At 41.6% G+C, this 23,203-nt stretch overlaps 1 long non-coding RNA gene across 1 annotated transcript; it reads right to left on the reverse strand.

Moving 5' to 3' along the window:
* Positions 1–9,792: 9,792 nt before the first annotated feature.
* LOC125325799 lies at positions 9,793–23,068 on the reverse strand. The gene is made up of 3 exons (XR_007203546.1): positions 22,974–23,068; positions 15,092–15,158; positions 9,793–12,300 (listed from the first exon to the last, which is right to left on the reverse strand). It is a non-coding gene; the product is annotated as an uncharacterized LOC125325799 (long non-coding RNA).
* Positions 23,069–23,203: the final 135 nt, after the last annotated feature.

The raw sequence follows: 23,203 nt of genomic DNA on the forward strand, positions 1-23,203 counted from the left end.
GGGCGAGGCGGGGAGCCCTGGCTGAGGTGCTGCCTCTGACAGGGGCCGAGTGTCTCCTCCATGATTTTTCCCGGAGATTGGTGTGTTGCGTGTTTCAGCCGTGTAGGAGGTTACCTCGGTGTCCGTAGCACAGGGAGTAGGCACTCAGCAACCCGCAGCGCATAGATTTGTGTTCCCTAGCGATTCGGCTCTTTGTTATTTAAATATGAAAAATTAATCAATTGCCTAAATCCCGGAAGATTCAGCAGGTTTTCAAGTGCAGCATAAACGGTTCATTTTAGCGCGTCTCTGGTTGAAATTAAAGTACAGGAGTTGTAGGGGTGCAGAGCAGATTCTGTTGGTCTCTTTCTCCTAAGTTTTTGAATGAAAACGTTTTCTTTACAACATTCCGCCTTTAAAAGACGTTGTTTACAACCTGATTTCTCTGTGAGAACAGAGCAATTGTTGCCCAGGTGCTTTATATTTCCTCAATATGGAATCACAGAATCCTTTAGGCTGGAAAAGACCTCCAAGATCATCGAGTCCAGACATCGACTCAGCACTGCCAAGGCCACCACTAAACCATGTCACCAAATGCCACATCTCCACGTCTTTTGAACACTTCCAGGAGTGGTGATTCCACCACTTCCCTGGGCAGCCTGTTCCAATTCTTAACTACCTTTGCAGTGAAAATATTTCTCTTAATATAAAATCCAAATACCGCATCGTGGAGTTTTATATTGTATTCTTTTTCTGACTTTTACTGATATCAAAAATGCTGAGTGTCTGCAGCTCTTGGGTGCTATGACTTCTGTCAGTGTGAAAGTATTTTGAAGGGCAGAGTTTCTATGTGAATAAATTATATATTAGTACATTGTGATTTTTTTTCCATACCTAATCATGCATTTTGTTGGTACCATCAAACTACATATACTCAAATCTGATTTAAGGATCTTTTGTATGCAGTGAGCAAAATCAAAGTTGAGGCAGTTTTTGTAGCATATAAATATCCAGAATTTTAGTTGACTTCTATCTCAGTATGTGAGTTCAGTATGTAGCTGTGGGGGGAATTATTTATCCATGAGTAACTATTTATCTGTTAGTTTGTACAGAAAAAAAATTTGTAACTAAGAAACTGAGTTAAATGATTTAATTTGAAACAGAATAGGAAATTAATTAAAGCAAAAGGTTTAAAAATAACTGTAAAGGAATTGTATTAGTTAAGTCATATAATCAACATGTAATTGTCACTAGTAACCTTTGCCCTCTATTGATTATACCCAGCTGCTAAAGGTAGGCAGCAGTACTGGTCTTTGGTACACGCTTAGGTAAAATAATAGGTAAAATCCATGAGATAGTGTAAAAAAATCTAATTAAGCGAGGAAAACTAGTGATGTTCTCACCTTCTAATTGTGCAGAAAAGTAATCAACTCCTTTTCAGGTTGTGTTGAGGGACGTAAATCAGAGAACATGTTTTCACGGCTGGTTGTCTTCAGGCAGTAGCTGTAAGAGAGTTAGCCTGGTTCTGTGAGATGGCACAAACTCCACCAGTTCAGGCGGGTGGACTGGCTGTCCTTTGAAAGGGTAGCTCTGTTTCAGTAAAGTTAGTGTGGGATTAGGTGCTGGCTTTCTCAGGAGAGCCTAACTGCAGGCTGATGGAAGCTAAGGAAGGGCTATTACACACATTCTGTTCCTGTGCTTTCCTCGAGGCATCTATTTTTGGACACTGTCAGTGTTAAAGCACTGAGCTGCATGGCCATCTCGTCTGAGCTGCTGTGATCACTTCTGTGCTTTTATCTCAAGTGTGACCTGAGAAGGGAGCCTATTCTGTGATGTGTATCTGGAATGTAAGGATTTGCACAGTCAGTTTGGCTCCAGCCCTATCACCTGCAAATGCGTCCTTCTCGGCTCTTTACTGAAGAGGCATCAGACACTCTGGAGATTAAGACAAAGTGCCAGCCAGCTGTAAGAGCTTTTGTCCTGCCGGCTACTTGTACCTTAAATTTCTGTTGGAGTAGAATAAAGTGGTTTTTTATTATTACTTTTTTTAACCTGAATTTTGTTTAGTTTGAGTAGTAATTTTCAGAGTAATATGGCAAATATAAAAGTGCTCATTCCTCAGGGATTTCTGGAGCTGAAAAGGACATACTTGTTTTCTCTGGAATGCTTTATATCCCTCAAGATGTTGCATTGCACAGATAATTGTCTGCAGATGTTTTCTCCTCTGAGTTGCAGGTCCCTATCTCAAAGATGGTGATGTTGAATATGAAATTGTTGAGAAGAGTTGGAGAGTGCTACAAAATGGACTGAGGGAGACACCCTGGATTCACTCATCCGGTCATGACAGTATTCAAATAAAAGCCGGACATAGGCAAGGTTAATTTCTTTGAATCCACTTTATAATTGTTTCAAGAAAGGTGCAACTTTGTTTCATACCAAAACTAGTGTTCCATGAATTTCCCAACCTGCAGTTTTATCTTGTTACCTATTGAAAGAGATAGATAGACAGATAGATAGATAGATAGATAGATAATCTGCTGGGGGTGCATCAGTCCTGCACTGTGTTATGTGTCAGATTCAGGGTAATTGTGCGTACTCAGCAGGATGTTCCAGGGGTAGAGCCTGGAGTTATCCTGGTTCAAGGGAAAGCAGCACAGCTTCTGGTACACTCATAGGCAGAGGTTTCAGTTTTGGTGTTGGCATTGATCTCTCTGTGAACAAGAAGCTGCTTTACTGATTTTAAGTAAGCACTGAGGCATGTGCAATAAACACAACGTTGACATGAGCAGTGGCACTAAGTTCCCACTGGCATTTCATCCTGCAATGGCAAGTATGGCAGAGTCTGAGCCAGCAAGGCTTTAGGCTGTGATTCATGCCATGCTGACAGGGACCAGCCCAGGAAGGCACACAAAGCAGTAGATTGAGTATTATCATATAATTAACCCTGCTCCCCCAACATTGCCATCAGGACTGAATAACAGCTTTTCTGTGAACTTTCATGTTTGTATCTTGAGTTCTAAATACCACATCTTTTCAATATGCTTTTAAAGTGCAGTTTCCTAGGTTTTCAAAGCAGAATAAGAGGATAAATTTTATCCTTTGATATAGGCTGGCATGTAAGTTTACTGTGGGGTTAAGCGTTTAGAGCTCTCAGGGGCACTAATGGAGTAACTGGTAGTAGTACAAGTCTAATATCCTTTATGGTAACTGACAACAGAGGTTTGTCAGTGGGTCTAAGGAACACAGTTAATTGTCATTAAGCAGTAGTTGATTTTATAAAATGGTATTTAGTGTCAGTTTTAATACCTGTAAATACATTATATATTTTTATAGTAATTCAGTTTGTAAAATGCTGCTTATTATGGGTTAATGCAATTGCGTGGGTGCATCATTTTGTGCGGGAGTTTTATTTGACCCATTTTAAAACTTTGCTGTAGCAATGTGACCTAAAAGGAAACACTGGCTGAGAATTTACTCAAATAAAACCAGATTATCTGACTTCCCCAAGTCAAAGGCAAAGCTTCCTCGTGGGAACCTCCTGTGTCAGCTGTGACACAGCCAGCTCCCTTTCCTGGCAGGCAAAGCCTCTGGCAGAAATAAAGATAAATAAAGACAAAAGCTATGAAAAATGTCCTGGTACATCTTGTCCTGTGAATTGGCATGGCATTATGGGCAGTAATTGTTTCAATGGTGCTCCATCCAGCTGCCTGAGTCCAGGGTTATGCTTACATTGCTGTCATACCGTCTTGCAACTTCAGCCACATGATTCTGTGATTATTTTCCCTCCCAAATAAACTTCAAAATGATGTAGTGACTTCAGACCTAAGATGAAAAAGGCCCATGAAGAGGGAGAGGTAGAACTGAAGACAGTAATTTCCCTTCTATCTTGTTCTAGAGCAGTTTCACTTGATACACTCCCACTCTGGGCTCTCATGTCTGGTAGTGGCTGATGGGGCCTGAACATTGAAGGTCAGCAGTGATGAAATAATTTCCTTGAAGTTTCTGTAGAGCAGCACACCTACCTTAGAGATCCCATCCTTGAGGAAACACCCATCTGTTTGGAAACAGATCTGTTTGATTGCCTTTGCCACCTTTTCCACTCTCTTTCTTTTACTCTTGATTTTAACAAGATTTTTAATGTATTAATGTAACAAAAGGAGGAATTAAATTTGTTATTTAAAACATGAAACTATGGATGCAGAGCTCAATTACCCTCTCAATTACTTTTAATAAATAAGAACACCATCACTATGAGCAGTACAAATACCATTAATCAGACCTAATAATGTGCAAAACTAAAAACCATTAGAGGTTTTGAAAAACCACTAGGACCTAAAACACAAAGTGTTGCACACAAATAAATTTGTTGTTTCAAAGTCATGTATTTGTCCATGCACTGTGCTTCAAATTGTCTGTGCTTATGATGATATGGCCAAATGGTAGAAAGGCCTTGCTTTGGATCATCTCTTACTTGACATCTTGTGGAATACACTGTATAAAACACCCTATTGTTATTTTGTCGGAGGCATAATGCTTCCAGCAGCTGTCACAATGAAATTGTGCTGTGAATTGAGGGGTATTAAAGGTTGTGACATCAGAGCATGTTGAGACAATGCTGTGATCTCCAACAAGGAAATCACCAAGTTTTCAAGAATGAATGCTTCCCTCTTCATAATCCCCTGGGACTTTGTTTTCCAGCACCCATAAGTTTCTTTCCTTTTCTCTCCTCCTCTTTATTATGTTTCAGAAACCGTTCTTTATCTTCTTTCATTTTTTATCACTCTTCATGCATGTAGAATTGAGGAATGTAGGACTGGATGAGATGTCCTACATGACCACTTGCTGTCATGTGCCACATTATTACATCAGTCTTTTTATAAGCTATTAAACTCCATGTTGCAACTGGCTTGATTGTTTTTTCCTGCTGCTGAAGGCAGAAGAGTATTCCACAAAGTCACTGCTCTGGCAAGGATTGCTACCTTCTAATTTCCCAGCTAGGCTACGCCCATTTCTATGGAAAGCTTCTCCTCTTTCTTTTTATGCAAACCGGATGAACTTTGAATTAAAGTAGAATTTTTCAGCCTCTGTGACAATTTTTTTGCTCCTCATTTCTCTGTTTTAATGACTGTGGGGTAATGCTTTCCTTGCCACACCTCTCAATGGAGTCCAGGCTGCAGTTTGCATTATTTGCAGTGAGAATGCGCTGTTGGCCTAGATGGGCTTGTGCTCAGCCTGACACCACTGTGATTCCTTGGTTCTTCTCCTGGGCTGATGCTCAGCCAGTTTCCCACCTGTCCTCATGCCTGGGGTTTTCCATCAAGCCTGAGGTGTCTGTTAGCCTAATCCTCAAATCTATCGAGATCTCTTTGGATTAAGTTCTGCCAGTCCTCATGTCAGCACTCCTTAATCTGGCACCCATAAATTTGCTCAGGGTGCATTCTGTGTCACCATATGACACACACTGTGTTCTCCACTGACTGCATGTCATCCATTCCTTGAGCCTGGCCATCCAGCCAGTTTTCAAACCATCTGACAGACTGCAGCCCAGCCCTTGTTTTCTCAAAAAGGACTATTTTCTGTGTCACTGTATAAATTAAAGTAAAAGAGACCTGATTTTTTTTTTCATAGATCCCACACTGAACATTTGAAAAGAGTTTAAAAGCCGAGGGGGCACAGAAAGGACATGCTAAAATATCTGGATAGGAATTACAGTATCTAAGTGTTACCAGGCAGTATTGTGTTACACGTGCCCTTTTCCGTAGTTTGAGATACTCCCTGTGTGGTACAGCTGGATGTTCCAGGTGTGATTTAGGAGATGTAGGTATCTGGGCCTGAAACTCCATATTTGTGAGTCAGTGGAGAACTTTGATTTCACAGCCCATCTCTGCCTGCTCTGAATCCCGGTCAGTATCAACACTGGTAGCAAAACAAGATAGAAATACTCAAAGTTAGAAGTTGATAACTCTCACAGACAAAATTTCCTGCTTTTAATGGTAGCTCCTGACCCAGTGAGCCTTCCAGAGTTACTGCTGATGTATTTCTTACTCTTATAATTAAAAGAGAGATTCCTTATGTCAGTATTTGCTTAAGTTCCCAGCATAAAGTCAAAGAATTCACACCCACACAGAAAAAAAAAATTAATGCAAATCATTAATCAAAACATTATAAAAATTCACCAGCTCTCCAGCTTGTCTGAATAAACCACAAATACCAGTTAGTGCCTAACAGTTAAGATCTCTGGTGTTAGTTCAGATTCTGCTATGAGAAGTGGAGTCTTTTTTTGAAAAACACAGATTACAGTAGGAAAAAAATGCAGACACCTCCAAATACCATGACAAGATAAACATATCTGAGGAGTCTGGCTGAAATCAAAACATCTCTCATAGTTTAAGGGATACTATGAACTTGAACTGTAGTCCCTTAAAGATAAAATGAACTGAAAGCCTTTCAAGGTTTTTTATGCCAGTGAATTCTCTGCACCTATTTTTGTTTTTGAAATAACACTTAAATTTTTTTTATTTTTGCTTTTTTCATTGCTATGAGAAAAATCCAGATAAGCAGGGGAAGATTACTAGCTGACTACACAATTTTAGAGTTATGTAGAGAACAATGTAAATTATTATAAATCTTCTAATCTTTTTTCACTTGTAAGTTATCTTAAGCTTTATTGGCTTTATTGTACAAGTGTTTCTTGCAAATGCTTTACTTTTAAAGTAATACTTCTGTAATCTGTGAGAAAGGTTAGGCTTGTACCAAAACATAATTATATTTTATCAGATATAATTGGAAAAATAAACCCTTTCAGGCTTATAGTCCTTGTATTTGGTCTGATTTCATCTAATAAAACATATTACCTCTCCTTCCAAACTCTCTTTTCCAGCACGGATTTTCTCAGCATGGTTGGATTTCCTCCAGAATTCTAATAATAAATTACAAAGTTGGAGCTTTTGCAGGCAGATTTAGAATATTTGTTTGTGATTGTTTATGAATTATTGAGATGTTGCTACTCTGAGAACAAACTGATACTGCATATCCATTATAGACGCAGTAAATTAACTCAAATTAGTAGGATGTGCTGAGAATTTTCTTTCTTTTTAAAAAAAAATTATTGTTATGACTTCAGAAAGACTTTTGTTGTATTCTAGTAACTGAGGTGATGTCCTGATGAACACATTTACAGGGAGCTTCAGATGGCATAAAGTTGGTTTACATGTTCTACTGATATCTGTTGGTGTGGTTCTACTTGCCAGTGGATTGTATTGACTCAATCCCTGCTAAAAAGGATTCGTACCATTTTATGAGATTTGTACATGTGTTGCCCGGTCTCAAAAAATCACTCTTAATGCACTTTTAATCTACAAGGCTTCCTCTTATGTTCTTAATGCTTTGTTTTATGTAATGTGTTTTTAAATTCCACACAAAAATAATATAAAAGCTTTAAAAGCTTTTAAGGCTGCAAAGTCAAGCATTCTGAAGTTAGAAGATGCCAGGAATTGCATTGTTTGCAAAATTTTGATTTGCCTTCTGTTGTATTTGATTGCAAGGTAGTCATTAATGACAGGAGCTCATTAGTGGACAGAAAGGACAGTTGTCACTTAATGAGCCACTCGTCAATATTTTGTTCTCTTTTTGGTGCTTGACATGGGACTCCATGCCTTACTACTTACTGTTCAAATCCTGCTCTGAAGGCAGAGTTATCAGTTTTGTTATGCATTTTTTCAGTGATATACAACAGGGTAGAAGCTGAGAGTTTCACGAACAGAATTCAGTGTATTTTGATAACATCCCCATAAATTAAGGAGAAAATAGCATTACAGCTAATTACATTACATTGCAGCTACATTTTTAGCCATAAAAGCACAAGATTAGAATTCAGGCTTTCATCAAAACCCTGTACCTAGTTCATGGCTGGCCATGAAAAATGGGTTTTTAAGTGGCTAATTTAGTAGTCTGTGAGAAGGACAAAAATAGAATCCAGTCCTTCTGAGCCGCATACAAATGCCTTAGCCTGGAACCACTTTTTTCCTCCTGCAGTCACTGTGTTCACTGTCTGCAACAAACGAGCCAGGATTCTCTGGACAAGATCTGATTCATCACAAAATCCTGACTCATCTCCATACCATGGTCCATTCTGTTCACTGAGTTGCTATATACAGCTCTATGCCAACAAGCTAGATATGCTTCCCTAAAAATGATGGAAGAGTGGTGTAGGGAGAAAAAAGCAAAAAAAGAAAGAAAAAAGAGAGAGAGAGAGAAAAAAAAGATCATTTCTTCAAATATTTCTAGCAGGTCCGATGGTCCTGGTATTCCTCTGCCTCTCCACCCTGATGTGCCATCAGTGTGTGCCTGTGCTGGTATTGAGCATGTAGGTTAAGTGTATAAAACCCCTTTATATTTGAAAGACAGGTGAAAAATGGCTCATGAGGTGTGTGGAAGACAAGTGCTGAGATGGAGAGGAGGAATTCTGGTTGCCAAAAGGCTTAGAGGAATTTGCTGGTAGGAAAATGAGGCCTCATTTAGCTCTGGAAGGATGTGTCTTGCTGTTTCCCACCCAGATGGTTAATGTGATCCTGACCTGTGAAGGATAACAGGATGCCCCTTACCCTGAGAGATTATGCACTGTAATTCATTGCACTACTTCCCTTCTTAAAAAGAGCAAGATAAAATCAGTTCCTCTCATCCTTTTCCTGATGGGTGATGGAGCTAAACCCCTTGAAGAAGTAATAACACATAGCGGAGGGATTGTTTTGCCTTAAAATTCCTACCAAGAGCCTTCTTGTAGGTCTCCTTTTTGATGTCTATATGACAGGGTCTGGAAGCTGTTGAGTGCTTCTGCTGGGACTGTCAGTGAGTGATGAGTACATAAAAAAGATAATTCCTAGTGGTTTTCTCAGGTCTGTAGACCTCTGGATACTCTTCCAAATGGCAGGAGAGGCTGGAACTCCTCAAGGAGCAGCAGGCAGTGGAGTGTGTGCAGCAGGTGGCGTAGGATGGCACCGTTAGTGTATTACAGGTCTGCAAGCTCTCATGAGACAGGGACGTTTTGCATGAGCATCCATGTGTGAAGTGTAACGACGGCCTGAGGTGGCAGCAGGGCCAGGTTTGGGTCTGCTGCACAGCTTTGCTGTGCTTGAGTGGCTGCGGCTGCTCCAGGTGGGAGCTGCACCAAAGTGCTGCTCACTGCATGAGCAGTGTCCTGCGGGGGGATCTCACAGCCAGACACCCTTAGGGTTTGTTGTCCTGGTGTTCCACCTGAGGGACCATCAGCACCGTATCAAGCACTCCCAAAGCTGGATCTTGAAACTCTGTTAAGTGCTTCAGGCCTCAAGGACCAATGTGTCACTGGAATAGGACATTACAGGCCTACCAACACAGCTTTGGTAGTGGTCAGAGCATTCCTGTCCCTTCTGCAGTACAGGCAGACAGGATCCCCCTTTACAGTACCCTTATGTCAGGAGAAGAGAACTCAGTGCCAGCACTGAGAAAGAAGAAATCAAGTATTTGATGGATTTTTGTGCATGAAGATGCAGCATGCTTATAAATGCAGTAAATGTAAAGAGCCTCTGGCTCATGGGAGCAGAAAGTAAGAGAACATTCATGGACTTGAACTCACAGGCTCCCATAAGTTTTTACAGAACATTTTTAAACTGAGACTTTCACAGCTCATCACTTGCCCCAAATTTGTACAGTGACTCATAGGAGCAGTGAGAAGCACATCCTTGATACAGAGAGTTCCTCTGCTAAAGTTTGAGGTTCTGCATCAAACTAGGAGGTGCACAAACTTTTTAACAGAGCAGCCTTTCATTCCTTTTATTAAGATGGCAATTCTTCAATCTTTTATTCTCATAAACAGCTGAACCAATCTTTTAATAAACAAGCAAACAAAATACCCTTCAGCTCCTCAGCAGTCAGCCAGCACAGAAAATCTCATTCAAGCAGTTAAAGCTGAATTTGTAAAGTACTGATAGCAAACCTAGTAATGAAAGTGTCAGGAGTCATGACATACAGTCACTTACTTTTACAAGCTACTAATTCATGAGATCTTGTATGTTCCTCAAATCAGTTTAGTGATGCAAAGCATTAGTTTTAGGTGAGAGAACTCAAGCCTTTGTGTTTTAAATTAGATAAATTATTAATTATGGCTTGATAATTATTAATTCATTCAAGCAAGACTGAAAAAAATGTAAAATACGGGAGCTAAGCTTATGGCAACAGTTTAGAACATGAAGGGATGCATCTTGCAGTATCTGGGCTTTCAGGTTGTTTTATTACAGAAGATAAGCATAGATGTCTTAATTTCCACTTGAGAGATCTGCCCAGATCATACCTGTTCTCATTTCTGTAACCAAAAGGTGGCAGCATACTGTCTCCTTTCCCTTTCCATCCATCCCAGCTCTAAGCTCCTAAACAACCTTACTTGCTCAGTTTGTCAGAATGCCAGGAAGTCCAGAACAATCATGCTGACTAAGGAACGCTGATGAGATCTTATGTAAAATCAACTCTTTATCACCTTTAAATAGAAACAGGAATAGAGCAAGGTCTGGTGATTTTATTCCATTGTTTCAATGACAGCCTGATTGACTTTTGGAAATGTGAAGACGGGTTAAATTTCAGCTCAGTGGCGTAACTTCAGAAGGGACACCTACCCATAGAGCTTAACACTTTTGTTAACATTAATGATTGTTAAAAAGCTCGAGGCAGATAATGTTGATATCTGCCAGACACTATTGCTGTGTCAGACTTAGTTTTGTTCCTACTTAGGTACTTCCTGCTTTGGTAAATAGACAGAAGGCCAGTGGGCATCCAAATGAGCAGCAAGTGAGGCAAATATTTCATGTAGTGTGAATACTAAGGTGAAAAAGTACATGAATGTACCTGTTGAGTTTTGCTGCATGAAGGCATCGGTTCAGAGGCTTCTGGAAAGATGCCCAGAGACACCCATTTCCCATTTGGCTGGTAAAGAGATCTGGAGGTGGAGGAAAGCTTTCTGAAACACAGGCTGCTCTCAGATCTACAGGGGTACTGTGTACTTGGCACAATGCCCCAAGTCCTCAGGAAACACAGCTGTTACAGAGCACTGCAGTGTGTGTCCTTAACAAACATCCATGTTCATGTCAAACTCGTTCCTGCTCTCTGCGCTGGCTTCCCGTGCTCAAACTCCAGGTCTGAGTTATTAGTTCCCTGCTGCTCTGTGGCCTGGCCTGGGAACTATAAGTGGTGTTCTCTGGGGTGTTGGCTGGAGTTAACAGTGCTATTCCTGAGGCACTGGGGAGCTTTTGACCACAAGGGTAAACAAAGCCCTTCAGCTTGAGAGAGTTTAGGATTTCTGTTAGCCCCAGCTGGAGAACAGGTGTGCAAGAAGGCTAAGAAAATGCCTGGTAATTACAGGAAACTTCAGGATCACTTTCAGTCTCCAACTTTGTAGATGCCTATGAAAAAATTCCCATAAGTACAAGTCTCAGCAGCCATTCAGTCTGAGCCCAGAAGCTTTTCTGAAGTTACATGATATACTTAGTTCATCAGGTTGCTGCAGCTTGCACGACCTAAGTATGGGTTGTGGTGAGTAGCAATCCCACACGGCATTTTTCCTCCTGTCTTTGGTGTCCACGACTAGAGATCTGACTTAATGGAGAAAGACAGCTTGTAGACAGAGCTGGATGGAGGTTTGAGGAGAATGATGTGGAAGCTGGTGCTGACAAGCAAGATGCAGATGCAGGGAGGTGGCTGAGAACATGGGATCCTTTGTCTCAGTCATAACTGCCAGTGTAGGTGCATTTTTGGGGAGTAGTTCACAGACTGAGGACACAACTCTTGCAGCAGTTAAGGATCTTCTTAAGTTATTTCTCATTCCTCCAAATGGAAGATAGTTTTTGACCTGATGTGTCTGACACAGAAACATCATTCATTTAACTATAAATGCTCTCCAAATGTTACATTCTCCTTCCTAAGAGTAGAAGAGGAACAACAATGCTTATATGAAAATTTTATGTGATGTTAGCCCAGCACATGAATGCAAAGTACTAAAATGTACTTAGCGAAGAGGCCATGTAAAAGCACATATGGAGGAGAATTTCCACGCAGTAGTCTGGGTCTCCCATAAGTAGAGATGCCTTTGAGGGAGGCTGGCAGATTTTGGTGTGGTGGTTGTATCCAGGTGCTCCTCAGCAGCACAGCACGAAGTAGGTCGTTTGATGTGCAGTAATTCCTTTTGTTGTTGCTTTCTGTGTGAGTGGCTGCTCCTGGCTGGACAGTGCCTGGAACTTGGCTTCCTGTTTAATCTATCCTCAGTTCAGCCACCTTTCCTCAACACCAGCATTGACTCTGGAAGGAGATGATAACCAACAAAAAGTGGCACACATTGACCCTGCTCACGGTGGGGAGGTTGGAACTAAATCATCTCTAAGGTCCCTTCCGACCCAACCCGTTCTGTGATTCTGTGGTGAGCCCCAGCCACTGCAAGTCTGTTACTCAGATGAAGGATGCCCCCCAGCAGTCACACTTGGTTTTGTGTCTATCATCAGAGAGACAGAAAAAAGATAGTATAATAAATATTCTTGTATGTACTTAGGAATGCACAGGTGGGAAAATCCTCTGTGAACTGTGTTGTATTTTACATGCTGTTGGCCAGGTGATGAGTTAATACAATTCAGCCATGCCAATATGAACAGATTTCAAAGCTGCTTGTCTGTTGCTCCCTTCATTTCCCACCTCTTGTTGAACAGCTGGTCTCTAGAAACAGAGGAATTATTTCTGTTTAGAGGTTTCAAAACCAGCTTGAAAGATAAAGGACAGGGAGCACCTCACTATGTTCTCTCTTTCCCTCATTGTTAGCACAGCTGGAAAATTGTCTGTATGACTGTAAATCTCAGTCCTTTTTAGACCTGAAATAAACATTCAGAGCAGGTTCTATTTTGAATGGAAATCTATTCTCCTCTAGCCTGTATTTTAAAAACATCTGTAGTTCACAGCTACGCTTGAAACTGACAAGTCTGCATGTCAAATGGAAATGCCAACATAGTATGGTGTGACATGAACAGTGTCCAAACATTTTCTTATGGCTTTTTTTTTTTTTTTTTTTTTGCTGGTGCAATAAAGGTATTTTTTTGACATTTGTCTGTCTCAGAAGATGGGGTCTTAAAATGATATTTTCTTTATTCTGGAAAGTTACCATTTCTGCCACCTTTATACCCTTCTCATTTTCTCCAATCACATTTGCAATTTAACACTGGTTAGAAGATAGAAGAGCCATAATAAATGGGTTGAGAAACATCCCCTACCACAATATTCAGCCTCTTTTCCACCAAGATAGAAAATGCTAGCAAAAAAAGTATAGCCTGCATCAAATTTAAATAGCTGATCTCAAGATAAAAGGTGACTCATGGCATAATAGATCTTCAAAGCCCATTTTTATGGAAAGGGTGACAGTTTAATCCTAATTAATTTCAGTGTAATTTCAGTGTTTGGAAAGTGGCAATTTTCAACTCCATCTTGGAAGAAATTGCCAAGTAGGGCATTCTATGGCATGAAGATGAGATGTCTAAGTACAATATGTGCCTATGCTCTCCAATATACTTTTACACTTCTATCTAGACCTGGTCTATAAAAAACCACTTGTTTTGGTAGTTGCTATTAGTTAATGGGAAGCAGCAGGCTTTTTGAATAATCTAATGACTCCTGACTCTGCTTAATTACAGCCTTTAAAAAACATACATCTGACACTTCCTCTAATAAATAAAATAGTTTACTAAGTGGAAACAGTCCAACTAATAAAGTAATTGATAGCAAAACAGCAAATATTTTCTTGTCTCTTAGAATTTTAAAATTCCAGAATATGTACATGCTTTAATTTTTTTTTTTTTTTTTTAGCAGACCTGGATCAGAAAAGCAGCTTGGCAGGTCTAAGTGAGGAGAATGAGGAGAATAATGGGAAGCACTCTGGAGGTTCAGGATAAGGAGGGCTACACTGCTGGTCTGGAAGTGATTCATTTTTCTCTCCTCAGAAGGGAAACCTGTCCGGAACCCGGCAATCCTGCCTCCCAAAGAAGTAAGGTCGTGCAGCTGGTTGGCTGGTGGGAGGCACTTTGCCTCTCTGGAAGGCAGCAGCTCTTGCTGAGCTCAGAACTCGGTTTAAGCCAGAAGCTGACAGCTACCGCCTCTCACAAATGCCTCAGTAAGGAGGCTGTGGCTCCTGGCCCTGCCCCAGCCCAACAGCACTGTTGGCTGCCACGGGCCATCCCGGGTGTCCCACACCACCAATCTGTCTTCTAAACCATGCATAAAGCCCCTCCAGTAGCATCAGTGTAACGGGGCAGTGAATCAAATTGTGCGCATCAAGGGAAAAATGTGAAATACTTCTAGCTTTAAAACTGCCAAACAGATGTTCTTTAGTTTTGACTCAAAACCATTCAAGTTTAAATACAAAAACAGCTGAGCCAAGTGGGAGCATTTCAGGCTCAAAAAAACCACTGGAACAAACAGGGAATGGTAGGCTTGTTTTGTTCTCACACCAGTGCATAAATTCTGGTTCAAGTGCTTTCTCTGAATTAATTTCTGTTCCAGGACAGTGTATGAAAAAAATAGCAACTGGAGAGGTTAAGTAAGGATCACAGCAAAAGCTGTAATTCAGCTTTAACAGCCCAGGATGCTGCAGCTACATTTGTCTACCTGCATAGTGCATGCTTTTTAAAACACTCTAGAAAGCCTTGGTACCTCTTTGTCAAAAGGATTCTTCATCTAATGCTACTAGAAAACCTTTCTTTGCCTCAGCTATATTGTAAAGTTGATACAAATCCATGAGATTTTTTTCCTTTTTTTGTCTTGAGAAACTGTTTCTTTCAAATTGCTTATTAAAAAATCTGCTCATATGACAGCCACATTTCCTAGATGTGAACCCATTGCCCCATGGTGATTCAGGGTCGTGTTAGTCTAGACAGTAACTCTGGAGAGGTGGTTGCTCACGTTAGGAACATCAGCCTATCACAAGTGCACTGTTGGCTTAGACATTGCAGGAATTTATGCTTCGAAAAATTGGGTCTTTTAACTCTCACATAATCTCCTTTTCTTCCTCCTGGTGCAATTTCCAGAATGCAGTGGGAAATGAAGTTAAAGATACCTGTTTTCTGAAGAGAGGATGCTGCTTTCAGGGATAACAATGCAGGATGCTGGCCCAGAGAAGATTCCTAGGCAAGAGAAAAATATTTATGCAACCGAGAGCTCTCCCTTGCTCTTTCCATTTTTGGGATGTGGACATGAGAAGTAGCTTCTGCATTATCACAGGTTCAAACACAGGATCTAAAATAATGCAGGAGGGTACTGTGGGCTGCTTACATTCCTGGGGACAGGATGGTCTTCCCTGTTGCAGACTCCTCACCCAGAAGAAATGAAGAGAAATAGCCAGGTGGTTACTGCCATGTATTTCCCATATCCCCCAAAATTACATTCTAGAAAAGGCAAGATGGGTTTCAGTGTGAAAAAGATGGAGAACCTCTAGTGAGGGCCTTTCCAGCACTTGTACAGCCTCCTGTTCACCTTGGAGCCAGCTGTTATTTTTTGGGAGATGGATTGGGCAGCTTTTTATCTCAGCCCTCCCCTGCCTATAACATTCTTCTTTTAAAAAATGCATGTTTGTGTCTTGCTGTCCCCAAAGAGCTGATACACCCTGACTCAGCACAGGCCCAGCACCCGTGCTGGATTACTGACTGATCTCAGGGAACCTGTGCCACCCACTAGCTCCACAGTATTTTGAGAGATTCCCAAGCGTGTTTGGAGTTCTCAGAGTGGTTACATGACTTTTAAGAACTAGAGTCTCTCTTTGTTTTATGTTCACCTCAGTCTTTGTTTACAGTCTGGCTGTAGCTCTGTTTGGAGCAGCAAGGCAGCCGAGCTGATGCTGGTTCTGGCAGATGGAACAAGTGAGGAGTTACTCAGTGACACTGCACGATACCCTTTACAATGCACTCTGTGATCTACTGTGCCAGACTATCAACTACAAGGGGATAAGGAGCCATTGTGCTTCTTCCAGCCATATTTTTACAGAACTGCAACATTTTGGCAGAGGGATAAGGCAGGGGAGATGTGCAGGAGCAGCTATTGCTCTGGAGAGCTGATAAACTGCACTCAGAGAGCTGAGTGCCCAAACAAGAGTCAGCATTCAAGCACTGCAGCTGAGCATTGGATTGCGGGAATGTCAGGGGCTGAGAGAACAAAAGATGTCAAAGGGGGAAAAAGAACTAAGAGAGAATGAGTAATTACAGCAGAAGTTATCTAAGAGAAAAGAGCAATATATGAAAGGAGCAGAGGCTAAGTAAGAAAAGGAAGTGCTTAGCTGAGATACTTCTTTCCCTTTCTCTCAACTGCCACACTGTCCTGTTCACATCTCTAAGCACCTGGTAAAATATTTTCTGAGAGTTCTCTTCCTGCTCACCTTGAAAATTTGGCTGCACTGTAAATAACCCATTCCTGATTTTAAGCATAAGCACTGTTTCAAGCTATTAAAATTGTATAAGCTCCTGTCCAACTCCCACACAGGCAGTGCTGAATTTTGGAAGAGGTGTTTGGCTGGTTTGGCAGGCACATTCACCTATCAGGACAGACCTGTTTACAGTGTCCTGACAGCTCTGGGTTCCATCACAACAGTGAAAATCACCTTTTTCTTGATTTGCTGAGGTCTACATTTCTAAAACCAGTAATCCACAGAAATCATGGTAACGGGACATGACAAAGTGAGCAAGACTTTGTAGTTCATGGAATCGTAGAATCAAAGGGTTGGAAGGCACCTTTAAAGGCCATCTAGCTCAACTCCCCTGCAATGAGCAGGGATATTTTCCACTAGATCAATCTGCTCAGAGCTCTGTCCAACCTGACCTTGAATGTTTCCAGGCATGAGCCATCTACCACCTCGCTGGATAACTCTTTCCAGTGTTTCACCATCCTCATAAAAATTTTTCTTCCTTATATCTAAGTGAAATCTACCCTTTTTTTAGTTTAAGACCATTACCCCTTGTCCTATCACAACAGGCCCTGCTGAAAAGTCTGTCCCCCTCTTTCTTGTAAGCCTCCTTTACATACTGAAATACCATCTGTTTTAGCATTTTTTAATACACCTCTCACCATGGTATATTTGTTTGTTTTCCTTCTACATCCTCAACTCCTTAGGATACACTTTTTTTTTCCCTATGGTAGGGACTTTTGTTGCTTTTTAAGTGAGTAGATGTGAAGATGAGAAATTCAAGAGAAAAAGAAGCATTTCAGTGGAAAATTTCGGCATTTCGACCTCCCAGGTGGTTGCCAATTATTGAAAGGCTTTTATTGAGAGGAAGATTTTGTAGCATTTTCTAATTCTGGTCAGACTTCTGCATTCACCATATTTCTTCTGAAGCTACTCGTGCAGACAAATGTCCTGAACAAGATTGATTTGTCCTCAGCTCTCTTAAAGTACATTCTGCATAATCTCAGAGCTGCAGGATTGTGTTTTATGAGTTTGATACTGCTGGGGCATGAGATATTTAAGTGCCACTCTTTCTGCATTCACTCGTGGGTTACAACTATGTGCAGTGAAACCCAATAATAACAAAATCGAGAGCATGAGTGTGGAAGAAAGCAGAGATATTTCCCTGGGTGATAGGAATGAAAGGACACATTGCTCAGAAAATGAGACTGGATGTCAGAGCACAGGAAGGCAATCAGCTGCTGCGTGGGACATGCCCTACAGGGCATTTGGACAGCATTGGAGGTGCTAACACAGGTCAACAGTAGTTGCTACTACAAACTAATCTGAACATAATCTGTTGTTTTGAGAGTTGTAGACCTACACTTTTTTTTTTGCCAACAGTTAGAAATTAAGTTCTCCAAGGAACAAGTAACCCATTCTGCCCTGGTGGTCACTGTGTATCCCTCTAGATGACAGCTAGATGAGCCTGAGGATTTGGGGATTGTAATCTGTTATTAAGTGGGTGCTAGAACTTGATCCCTACCTAGATCAAGTTCTGGACCTCCTAAGGATGGGAGTCTGTCCCAGCTGTGATCACTGATTCTTGACTCAGTTACTTAGACTCCAACCAGCCATGCTTTTAACAGTGGTGGTTCTGGTCTGTTTTCCTGGATTTCAGCCAAGATTATGGTCACTATAGTGATACTTATGAAATTTTAATTGCTTATTTGCCACATCTCAGGATCACAAATGAGGAATTCATTTACAAGGTATTTTAAAGGCAGACATGAGTAAGCTTTTAGCTGAAAACTGTGCAGTCACAGCTACTGCAACTGCACTATCCAGCTTGCAATTTGTAGCACTGTCATTGTAGAAAGGAGAAGAAAAATGCAAAAAGGAGAAACCACATCCCTCAGCTTGCAAATACCTTGTAAACATGAAATCAAGTTAGAGATGCAGTTTTCAAACACAAATGTATGAAGGCACACCCATATTTAAGCTATTAAATCATAGAGATCATAATGTCAGAATTATTGATTCTCAATGAGATCCAAGTATTGGTGTCATAAAAATCATTCTGGATTAGTCTCTTGGCTCCAAAGGAGCTGATTCCTGAAGCAGAGAATGGATCTGGATGTGGGTCTTCTGTAGTTTGAGAGCCCTGATGCAGACCTTGGTTAATAGGCATCTTTTTTGGGGGAAAAAAAAAGGTCAACAATAAACTTCCAATTTTAGCAATCTCACTTCTGTTGGTTTCCTCATTTGCTATTTCTCCAAGCAGCCTTTGCAAGGAAACTGGCTAACAGTGCATTGCTTTTCAGCTGAGAGGTCTTCTCTCCCATGTTAGAAGAGGCCCCTGGACTCTGAAGTCTGGTTCCAGACAGGGAAGCTTGGGAAGTAAGAGGTTTGTCCCCCTCTCGTTCAAAGTTCATTCAAGTTCCTGGATATTTAATTGCTGCAGAGTACTCAAGACATCCCTGTAGAATTTGCAAACTAGTTAAAGTTGCAACTCTTATGTACCCTGAAATAGCTCAAGCACAGCTTGGATCACAGCTTTTTTTCCCCAAAGATGTGTGTGCAGCAGGGTGCAGAGGGAGAGTGCAAGCCAAGGATCTCAGTTAATGACCCTTCCTGAACATCGCCATGGGATTTTTAGATGCTTCTCAGCTCCCAGAGAGATGCAGGAAGATATGACCCCAATTTAGCATCTCATCCAAAAAGCAGTAAGTAGTTCTGACAGTGCAGGTCTCCCTAAGATCTCTGAGGAAAAGTCAGACTTGGATGTGAGCCCAGCCTTAGTGTTGTGCTGAAACTCCAGATTTTTGGGTCCTAGAATGACTTCAGGGAATTCATACTCTGACAGATAGGGACTGTGGGATTCGGAGTTAGTGACAAGGAAATTGTTCCTAAAATTACTGGTCGGGAAAATGGAAGGAGGAACAATTGCAATTATTTGCTGCTACCAAGATAGGCGAGACCTGTTCAGGGAACAAAGGCAGGCTTCACTTCTTAATCTGGTCACTCTGACACATCCCAAGAGCTTTACATTGGAAGGAAAAGAATAAGAGGCTTGCTCTATGAATAGCTCATATATCGGAAGGTGGGAGAATGAGACCAGCTTTAGGTAGTTTGACTTTACTAATATTCATCACATGTGCCTGGAGGCCTCTATCAGCACTCTAGCCTTGTAGCACTGTGCCAACAAGCACAAACACAGCCCAGCCCTCGAGTTATCACAGCCCAGGATTACAGGGGTGACAAGGGGGACACAGCCAGAGGTGTGAGGCAGGGACATACTGGTATGACAAACACATTTGTATGGCATCCACAGCCCCAACCACATTCATCCCCAGTCTCTGCTTCCTGGGATTCATGGCAGAGGTAAAGCATAAAAGTGTAGTTGATAGAAGACAAGATGGTACCTTGTGGGAAGATTTTTACCATGATTTAGAGGACAGGCTGTGAGAAAACATAAAAGTGTCTCCAGGAGAAATGACAGAATCTGTTATCTTTAGCGAGGGAAGAAAGTTTTCTGTAGTGACAGGGTATTAGATTTAAGAGTCGAGGAGAGACTAAGCAGTGAAGAGACTTAGAAGTAAAGGCTCAAGCTTTTCTCCCAATCCCACCAAAATATTTATAGTATCAAGACATGCTATCAAGATGAAAAAACGAAATCTTAGTAACAGTGCTTTGATATTCCTTAGCTGGTAAGGATCTTGAAAAAAAATCTATTGTGTTTGACTTCATTATAGAAAGAAGCTATAAATTCTCTCTGCTTTGCTCATGAATGATCCCCAAGGGCAGTTGGGGAGTCAAGTTGTTCCAGCTTTCACACAAATGTCACTTTTCCCGCCCAGTCCATGGAGCACCACTGCAACTTTGGACACACCAGTGAAATCACCACTGAGGGTGTTGTGCAGGTGCTGTATAGTTCCAGTCCTGGTCTGTACTTCAAATTTTCAGGTGCCCTTGGACTAGCATCTGTGTGACCTGTGCTTTGTGCATGAGGGAAAGATTTTGTTGGGGTTGTAATGTTCTGTTGGGGTTGTGCCTCAGTATCTTTAACATGAGAGCTGTTCCCACTCTCCAATTCCATGAACAGACTATGCAATGTATTTTTACTGTGTTAAGCTTAGTTTTAAAAACCAAGTAATTCTGAAGCAGAAAGCCAGAAATTATCAAAATTTGAAAATTGCTAAAATAATATTTTTCAAAATATTTTCCAAATAAAAAGTTTCAAAGCTTTCAAAAATTCAAAAGTCTTCAGTGTGTCCTGGCAGCCAGGAGAGCCAACCATGTCCTGGGTGGCATCAGGCCCAGCATCTCCAGCCGGGCAAGGGAGGGGATTGTCCTGCTCTGCTCTGCGCTGGGGTGACCTCACCTCGAGTGCTGGGGGCAGTTTTGGGCACCACAATATAAGAAAGATATTAAACTGTTAGAGAGTGTCCAAAGGAGGCCACAAAGATGGTGAGAGTCTGGAGGGGCCATACAGGGAGCAGCTGAAAGCGCTTGGGTCTGTTCAGCCTGGAGGAGACTGAGGGGAGACCCCACTGCAGTTACAACTTCCTCATGAGGGGAAGAGGAGGGGCAGACACTGATCCCTGCTCTGTGGTGACAGTGACAGGACCTGACGGAACGGCCTGAAGTTGTGTCAGGGGAGGTTTAGGTTGGATATCAGGAAAAGGTTTTTCACGCAGAGGGTGGGCACTGGAAAAGGCCCCCTATGTAAATGGTCACCAGCCTGACAGAGTTCCAGATGTGCTTGGACAATGCTCCCAGGACCATGGTGTGACTCTCGGTGATGGTTCCTGTGCAGGACCAGGAGTTTGATGTTCATTGTGGATCCCTTTCAACTCAGGACATTCTATGGTTCTATGAAAAATATCCTGAAATGGAATTTCTTCCTCCTATACAGAAGACTTCCTCCTTGGTGAACTGATATTTTCCAGTTAAGAAAATTTTAGCTTCAGTGAAGAGAAAAACTGGTGCTTAACAGAGTGCAGAGTGGGGAGAAGTGAATAAAGAGGAAATGTGTTTAAAACATTGAAATGGAAGTTGTTCCTTGCAGGATAAATAGATCTAAGACAAGACTAAAGAAGAGACATTCCAATATGTGGTATGGGATACTTAGAACAAGCAATTTGGCATCTGAGAATGGCAGAAATAGATTTTAAAATTTTATTTAGTGGAATCAGAAGCCCATTGCATGGGTCTAGAAGAATGAATCAGTGATAACACCCAAGGTACCAGGGCTGGCTGCTTGGTTACTGTTGTGATAGAGAAAGAACAGGATTCAGGAGAACAGATTTACTGGGAATGATCAGGCTAAGAAAAGCCGTATATAGAGAGGGGGGCAGGTGGTGTGTGTGTGTCTATATGAATATCTATGTTATTTATCAGGAAGAGAAGCTAAAATGTGAGATTAGAGGGCGGAGAGTGATCATGAATAAAGTTTTGCATTTGTAATTTGTGCATAGGCAGATCCTAATTCAGACCAAATAGTTATCTCTGCAATGCTAAGCCTTGTTTTCCCAAAAGAACTGTCTCTAAAAATTATTTTCCCCTGCTTTCTGTTTTTGTGATGTATAAGGATAGCAGTACTATAATTAATCCCCTCTTGACTCTGCTCATGGATGCTGTAGCTTCATACAGCAGCATAGTTACACACTGAGCAAGCTGAAATTTTAGCTTCTTACTTACTTACCTGGATTAATGGGAACAAACTGTTCCTCTAGGGCTGTACAGGAGAGACAGGTTATAGAGCATGTTGAAAAGAAAAATGTTAGCCAGCAATTCAGTCATAATTCTGAGAAGGAGTTTCTGCTCATGAAAGAAAAAAGGCTATGTGCCTGACCTTCCTGGGCACAGAATACCCCCAACTTTCACCATGAAATCATTGAAAATTGAGTCTCCTCTGAACCATCTGTAGCAAACACAGTGCAGAGTCCTTTTGAAGGTCTGTGCACACTCCTCAGTGCTGTGCCTGCCCTCAGCTGGGCTCATTGTCTCTGAAACAAGCACTGCTAGTGTCTAATTTGTGATGGGAAATGTGGGTTTTGGGGGGTGATGCAATCCCTGAGCTTAGCTTTGCTTTGACAAAATCACTTTTATCATCTGCACTCCATTGTATTACTGCTTTCAGAACAACTGCTGTCAGCATTCTCCTGGAGTGCAGTTCACGGGCCATTAAAAGGGGAACAGAGGTGCAGGCTGGAAAAGAGGGGTTCTGAGTTTGGGCTCAAGTTCCCACTCAGAGTTTTAGTGGCTGCAGCTGCGCCTGGCAGCCCTGGGACTGGAATCACAGAAACACCTGGGAGAGCAGGCAGGAGTGCTTATGACCCCTGTAACTCAGAACCATTCAAATGACACTAAACAATTCCTGAGTGCAATCCCATGGTCTGTCCCCATTTCTCATAAAGCAGCTGTAGTTTGTCATGGTTATTTTCAGGCACTAGGGAAGCAAGTTGCTTAAACCAGGCACCACATCCAGCTGCTAGACTTCAGGAAAACCATTCAGCGGACTTCAAGAGAGATTAATCAAATGGCCTGGCTTTAAAAACCTTACCAGAGCAGATGAGTCACTGCTGGATCTTGCATGTCAGAGCAGAAACATCCTTCCCCAGACCTGGGAGACACAGCCTGTGCCTCTTTAAATCTGTGCTGCGTGCTGCAGTGCTCTGCATTGTTGCCATGGCAGAAATCTCCCCATAGTAATAACCTCTTTCAGCGAAGGTTAAAAAGAGACAGTGCACATGCTCAGAAATGCTGCACTTGTTCTCTTAGCAGTTTGCAGCG

The sequence above is a fragment of the Corvus hawaiiensis genome, chromosome 5 (genome assembly GCF_020740725.1).
Source record: "Corvus hawaiiensis isolate bCorHaw1 chromosome 5, bCorHaw1.pri.cur, whole genome shotgun sequence".
Lineage (NCBI taxonomy): Eukaryota > Metazoa > Chordata > Aves > Passeriformes > Corvidae > Corvus > Corvus hawaiiensis.